Raw genomic sequence first — 8,334 nt, forward strand, 5'->3', positions numbered from 1 at the left:
TGATTGTACCATATTATTATTATCAAAATTTTCTTGTTGGGTAGATTGTCATTCATTTTTTTAGTTTATGGTTAATATTAAAAATTCCTCATTTTTTATATTTGTACCCCTCTGACTATGTTAGTCAATCCAAATGTTTACAAAAGCCATTGAATAGGCAACTCTGCTTTTGTAGTGGTGAAAAATTTGAATTGTTGACTAAGGGTGCGAACGCAAAGAAGGCAATTCCATGTCGCAGCACATTAGTATTTTATTTTTTTATATGAAAAATGGCAATTTTGGTCAAGTTCAAATGGAAATAAAAAGCTTTAAACAAAGAACACCTCTCCAGTTTTTTGATATAATGTAGATTTTAACACGTTCTTTCAAATTAATTCAAGTTTGATATTTTTGGTTTGCTCCATTTGAAGTTATGGCTCATACAAAACAGCCATTTTTGAACACAAAATTCATGATAACTGCGAACCAAAAACAGATATTTGATATCTGTTTTCTGCAAAAGATGCGCATACTAATTTGCTAAATACTTGCCGAACACATAATTTTCATAAGTTCATACTCAACAAAGTTATAACAAAAAAACTTGTTTTTATAGGACCACCCTAACTTGTACACGAAAAATCATCATAAAACCTAAACGGTAATAGATAGACATTCAAAGTCTTCATCAATGTTTCATCAATTATGTTGTTCTACATAGTTGCTGAACATTATACAGCACTATCTGATTACAGTCAAAAATTAATTTTCGTATCTAAGGAATTTTATGAACCACCCTAAAGTTGTTTCATCCAAAAGTAGCGCTTTGTAAAGTTGTATAACTTTGTCTTAGACACCAAATGTCTAAAACCTAAGGCGGGAGCGCAAATAATTGTTTCCCGCTAAATTTCATTTCTGGACCACTGTGCAATGGTTGAAAAACTAGATTTTTAGCACTTTTTGAAAACGTCTTCTTCGCTTGGAATTTTTAACATATTTCACAATTTTTTTCTAAGTTTTGAATCACGTTAAGACTCTCAGGTATCAGGTATCAGAATGGGGGTAGGCTTAATAGCGGCACGTTATCCAAACATACGGGAAAATTGTGCCTATCCTTTTTTTATCCAAGATTTCATCATTTACCTGAGAAACCAGAGAAACCTATAAAGGGAAGAAATAAATTCAATCTATTTAAGATGGCATAAAGCCTTTCCACTAGGGATTATTAGCATTAAAGCTCTTTTCTACATTCGGTAAGGAATGATAGCATGTTTTTTAAGTTTAATTTCTTAAACTCAGATTAGTTTATAGCGTAAGATCCCAGAGTACAAAAACGTAGTCTGGCAAAAGAGGGACAGTTACATATAAGATGGAAGGAATCCACATCTGATTCACAACTACAACATACGGGAGATTCAGCACGCTGAATGTTGTGCATGTGATAGTTGAGTTTACAATGACCGGAGAGTGCTCTGATCAAGATGCTGCAATGAGATTTATTTAAAGTTAATAAGTAACTCGACATGATTTGAGATGGTTTTTGTAAAAATAATTTTGTTTGGCGACAAGTGTCCAACTCTTCCCAGTATCGTTCATGCTGGTTAGAGGACCAAGTTTGAAATTGGTTTCTGAACCAACATGGCGATATTGGGACAGCCGGCTCTGGTCCGCAAAATTCCTTTTCCGATCCAGCCAGCTCTGGCGATTTCGTCGGCGCACTCGTTTCCAAAAATTCCCTTATGTCCGGGTACCCATAGAAGGTTAATCCATTGCCTTCAGCAAGTTCTTCAATTGCTTTCCGGCATGCGATTACCAGTTTCGATCTAGAACTGGAAGCACTGAGTTATTTGATAGCTGCTTGGCTATCTGAACAGAAATAAATTGTTCTGAACATAATTTTCTTTTGAAGTGCAATTTGCACCCCATGCATAATAGCATATATGTAGCTCCGCCTGAAAGACTACAATATTTACCTAGAGGTTGAGCATGTTCTATGTCCAACTCGTGACAGTAAATTCCTGCACCTGCATGGCCGTTTGATAATGAACCGTCAGTATAGAATACAATATGGGAGGACATTTGGTCGTCTACGAAACCTGATAACCATTCTTGAGGAGAAGGAAATTTGACTTCAAACTCCATGTAGGGAAAACTACTCGAGAGTGTTAAATCATTTGGCGCTAAATTAAACTTGTTTAATCTAACTAATTCAGGCCACACATTTGTATGACTCGATGATCTTTCGATATTTCCTGACAGCCAGAGACCAACTTCCTGTAGACGAAAAGCACATGAGAAGGCTTCCTGTTTTAGGAACAAGTGTAGAGGTTTGATAGAAAACAGAGCCTCTAGTGCTGCAGTAGGAGTTGTAGTGAACGATCCATCCCTAAAGACACATTCTCCGAACTGTTGCAATTTCTCCTTTTTGCCACCACACTAGACACCCGTAGGCCAGAATTGGTCTTACTATTGTAGAGTAAATCCAGTGAATATGTTTGGGTTTCAGTCCCCAGTTTTTCCCGATTGCATGTCGGCATTGTCCGAAGGCCATGCATGCTTTTTTGATTCTGAATTCGATGTGATCAGACCAGTTTAATTTGGAGTCAAGAATGACACCCAAATATTTCACTTGATCAGACACTGTGATTTCGGAACCATAAAACAGCAGAGGGCGCACCCCGCGGGTGATACGTTTGTTAGTAAATAATACAATATTAGTTTTTCGGGATTAACTGAAAGTTCTACATGAGAACACCATCGTTCAACAGAGCGCAGAGCTTGTTGCATTATATCAAATAATGTGCTTATGCACAAACCTCTTACCAGCAGAAGATAATCATCTGCGAATCCATAGGTTGGTATTCCACGGTCATTGAGTTTTCTCAACAAGCCGTCTGCAACTAGGTTCCACAAAAGAGGTGATAGTACACCTCCCTGTGGGCAACCACGTGTGCTAACTTTTGTTATTGAAGCCTGTCTTAAAGACGAATGAAGATTCCTGTTACTTAACATTGCGCTAATCCAGTTAGTTATAACACTAGGCACTCCATGAAGTAGTGCCGCATCCATTATTGATGTAAACGAGACATTATCAAATGCTCCTTCTATGTCTAGAAATGCTCCTAGACATGATTCTTTCTGTGAAAAACTATTTTCAATATTATGTAGTACGTTGTGCAGAAGAGTTAATGTTGATTTTCCTGTTTGGTATGCATGTTGTGTCGCATTAAGCGGATGTTGGACAAGGCATTCTTGCCTGATATGATGATCAATTAAACGTTCAAGTGCTTTTAATAGAAATGAACTTAGACTAATAGGACGAAAGCTTTTGGCTTCGTCGTATGATGATCGTCCCCCTTTAGGGATGAATTTCACGGCTATCTGCCGCCAAAGTTTAGGAATATATCCATGAGCAAAACTGCTTATCATTATTTTTCTTAATATGTGTTTGAAATGATCGAAACCTTTTTGAAGCAAAACTGGAAATAAACCGTCACTTCCAGGAGATTTGTATTGAGCAAAACCATCGATTGCCCATTTGATCGATTCTGTAGTAACTATTTTCCGAGCAAAATGCAATGAATCTAGACTTCCAGAAAAGAACTCAGGCTCTATCGATGAATCTTGATCAACACATCCTGGAAAGTGAGTATTGAATAGACAACTTGATGTTTCTTGGTCGTTTGATGTATAATCACCACTAGGGGTTTTAAGGTATGAAACCTGATAATTGCAACAAATAGTGTATGAAAAAAAGTGAAAAATCGTATTTTATTTTAATTTTTTTTCTTGATGTACACATCATTTCCAACTGTTCAAATAGATTTTTAAGAGAAAGTAAAATATCATGAAATGAAGGGTTAATAAAAAACTTGGCGCATGTCCAGTTTTTTCATGTTTTTAAGCTGTTTTAAGTTGTAGCTTTTGACAACTGCTTATCAAACAGTTTCCATTAAGGGGGGAGTAGGGTCTAACGGGTAAAAAAACACCATTTTCACGAATTGTTTTTAGAGCTATCGTTCAAACAAATGTATTCAAATTTTTTGCATAAAACAAAGCATTGTTAAAAGAACATTTAGTAATTTTTTCGTAGAAAAATATTGAAAAATAAGCCGGTGACGGAGCACTTTCGAGGATGCCTTTTGGAAGACAGGATTTGCGGTGGACACTGTATCTCAGCACAGAATCTCTGAAGTCAAAAATTCAGAGCAAAATATTTTTAATAGATGTTTTTCTGGACCCCAACGATTTTATTTAACTTAAAAATTTTTTTATGCAATTTTTGTGGCTGTATGAAGTAAAAACTACGATTTTTTACGATAAAATTCGCCATTTTTATTTGTATAATCTCCCCAAAGAAAAAAAAACGAAAATCGTTGGGGTTTGGTATTTTATATGTAGAAAATATGTTCCAAATTTGAAAAGAATCGGTGAAGTAGTTTTCAAATGACGATGTCCACGGACTTTAAAAATGTGCTTTCGAGAAAAACGCGTTTGAAGTTTCTGCTTAGATAAGAGAATAAAGGCCTATAAGAGAAGATAAAGGTCTATTATTTTTTACAGTTTTGCTTCGATTGACTTGGAAATTTGACACAAAATTCTTGAAATGATTTTCAATAATAAAATAAAAAAAATAAAAAATCGATTTTTTGAAAGTGTTAGACCCTGTGGATGTAGATTGTAAGATTAACGTGGTTTAAAGCATAATGCACAAAAAGTAAGTTAAAACAATGATTGGCTCGGTTTTAAGCCGATTTAAGTGAACCCCGTCTCAAGGCGAGTTTGGGCTTTAGCGAATTGATTAAATAAATAATGCCAAAATTCCAAATTTTATTTCTTATAGTCGATTGAAATAGTGTGCATAATTCTTTTCATATTGCCGTACAACGTTTTATAACGTTCATTAACATTCAACAGCAATTTTAATATTTAAGTTATGTTGAGTAGTCCAAAATAAGTCCCTAAGGAATTAAGTAGGAGTAGTAGGACCTATTTTCGACATGGGTCAAATTTCGATTAAAACAAGTTTTTTGGTTCTTCGAGCTTGCAAACTAGTTTTCAAGTGTTTTATCATACCTGTGAACATGTTCGTAGTTATTAAATTCATCCCAGCTAGACAGAAAACAAAGATCAAAGAAAGTGTTTGATTGTTTAGTTACGTCAACTTTTAATCCTCCTTTCTAAATTTATCTGATGTAACTTAAGGGGGGAGTTGGGTTTAACACTTTCAAAAAATCGATTTTTTATTTTTTTATTTTCTTTTTGTCAAACATTTCAAGAATGATGTGTCAAATTTTCAAGTCAATCGAAGCAAAACTGTAGAAATTATAGGCCTTTATCTCCTCTTATCTAATACTGCAAGAAAGCAAGATCAGAAACTTCAAACGCGTTTTTCTCGAAAGCACATTTTTAAAGCCCGTGGACATCGTCATTTGAAAACTACTTCACCGATTCTTTTCAAATTTGGAACATATTTTCTACATATAAAATACCAAACCCCAACGATTTTCTTTTTTTATTTTTTTACTTTGGGGAGATTTTACAGATAAAAAATGGCGAATTTTTTCGTGAAAAATCGTAGTTTTTACTTCAAACAGCCACAAAAATTTGATAATTTTTTTTTAAGTTAAATAAAATCGTTGGGGTCGAGAAAAACATCTATTAAAAATATTTTGCTCTGATTTTTTGACTTCAGATGATTCTGTGCTGAGATACAGTGTCCACCGCAAATCCTGTTTTTTAAAAGGCATCCTCGAAAGTGCTCCGTCACCGGCTCATTTTTCAATATTTTTCTACGAAAAAATTTCAAGATGTTCTTTTAACAATGCTTTGTATAATGCAAAAAATTTGAATACATTTGTTTGAACGATAGCTCTAAAAAAAATTCGTGAAAATGGTGTTTTTTTTACCCATTAGACCCTACTCCCCCCTTAAACAATTTTGACGATTCATTGATTCAAAAGTACCGTTTTTACACCTCAAGGGTCATCCGAAAATATGAACACATTTTTCAATTATTCCTGATCATAAAGAGCATCCATGTCAAATTTCTGTTCTCTAACTCTAAGACGGCTAAGCCTATACAGGAGACAAACAAACAAACCCACAGAAATTGCTTTCTCTATAATATAGATAAAAATAATGTAGATACATATTAGCAAACCTTTATAAATTTAAAATCTGAACTCTGTATTTGCTATTCGAACATGAACATATACAGGATCTCAATGAAACCTGATGTTTCCTCAAAGCGATTCCGTTTTACTGATCTCTAAGCGTACATCTTTTTAGGATATGATGGCTAGCATCTTACAAATGCTAAAACCACCAACCCACAGAAAGTGTACTATGTAGGTATGTCGTAACCGGGATTCGATTTCATGACCGTTGGCTTAGAAGACTTGAAGATTCTACGCCACGGGCTGCGGTAACAAGAAGCACGTAATTCAATCATAATTCTGTAACAAAAATCAACTGTTTCGGTATGGTCAAAAATATCATTAAAAACTTTGGTATGGAATGCAGATTCTGATCTTTTTTATATATTTTCCTTTTTGTCTTTCTTCATTATTCTGCATGTTACTGAATTCAGCTTTCATTGCATAGTGATGCAGAACATCAATCTAGCTGTACGAAATTAATAGCGCCTAGGGATGAAGAGATAGACATTTGATGTATTGAGCAAAATTGTTCAACTTTACATGGAGCATATTGTGATATACATTTTTTTCCGAGGGGTCCATCGATAGCGAGATAACGATGCTATCTTTTTTGTTATTCAAATTAGGCCATTAGACATCAAGTCTTCCACATAGTTGTTTATCTGATCAAGTTACATATCAATATATCAAAGTCCTATTACATCACCCTCAAGAGTTACAGTCGAAGTAAAAAATACGTTATAAAAACAGCTTTTTTTAATCTGACACGTTGTAGGTTGGATAAAATGGTTCGCTGTCTTCGAAACAAAGTTGTAACTAGCTAATATTTATAATTTTCTGATACATTATGATGGTGTAAAAAATTGATGAAGCTCTATAGAAAGCATTTAGTGTATATTATTGGCAATTTTGGAAGGCTCGTCCATTTAAAAGTTCACATTTTCGCAACACCACCTTTTTGTGATTATTTTTGATGATAAGCAGAACCACCTTTTGTTAAAAACATATGTTTCAAAAGTTGTCTGAAAAATAACAGATAATAGATAAAAAAAAACTTATTGCATTTTTTGAAATCAGTGACCTCAAAGCAGTCAAAATTCTCAAGAAACCAAAAGTTCCATTGAATAGTTTCTTAAAAGTTTACTCAGCTCTGATTGAAGGCTCTATAGCGTTCTACTCAGCTGAAATTTCTTTTCATTTTTCTGCCGGTTGTAATTTAAAATAAAACTAATTACATCTATTGCCTCGATATAAGTCGGTGGTTTGGCACGTGGGCCTATCAGACCCTCGCCATTTATATTCGAATTGATGGTTTTCGAGATTTGAAAAAAAGCACCAACAAAAACTTTTTTTAACAATTTTATTTTGTTATATTTTGTGTATATTTTGAGTTTTGATTTTAGATTTGAGTTTCTTAAATCCATTCCTTAAAGAACTCATATCTTATCTTATATTTAAAAAAAATGAAGGCGTTTTCTTTGTAACACCATCACGTATAAAAGGATGGTCAGAATGGAGTGAAATTTGGTATCCGAGGGTTTTTTTTCGGGTCAGAGATGGTTTGTATAGTTGCCTCAAGAATCTCACTTTTTATGGTAAAGGGAACCCAAACAAAATCAACTTGAAAGGGGGCACCACTCGAACAATTTTTTGATGATTTTCATGAAAATTGATTCACGAGCACAAAGAAGTTAAAGACGTTTAGATGAAGTTTGGCATTTTCCATCGATTCATTAAGTGAAAGGTAAGACGAAGTTGACCGGGTCAACTAGTGTATTCTATAATAAAACTTTATGAAGAACTCAAATAGGAAGTTGAAGAAATTATTCATCTTTTCCTCGATGAAAAAGAAATACATTTCAGCTTTAACTTTCCTCGAGATCACCCCGTTGTGCAGCTAGATGCAAGAGATGCAAAAATAAATTTCCATAACCGTATTTCAAGGGTAGTTAGAGTTTCTCAAGTTTTTCAAAGTGAACATTATACGTGCAGTTTTGCTTCCTGCTGAAGAGAATGAATGGCAAGATTTCTCGTGTGTTCGTGTTTTTTCCCTCCATTCTCCGTGTGTAGCGTAGATTCTTGCGGTAGGTTTTCAACTCACTCTGAAGTCCGCACACGTGCAAGATGCTACTTGGAACACAATGCATGTCCTCCTCATAATGGGGGCACTTTGACTCGGTTCATTAACTTACTA

This window comes from Uranotaenia lowii, chromosome 3, assembly GCF_029784155.1.
Source record: "Uranotaenia lowii strain MFRU-FL chromosome 3, ASM2978415v1, whole genome shotgun sequence".
NCBI lineage: Eukaryota > Metazoa > Arthropoda > Insecta > Diptera > Culicidae > Uranotaenia > Uranotaenia lowii.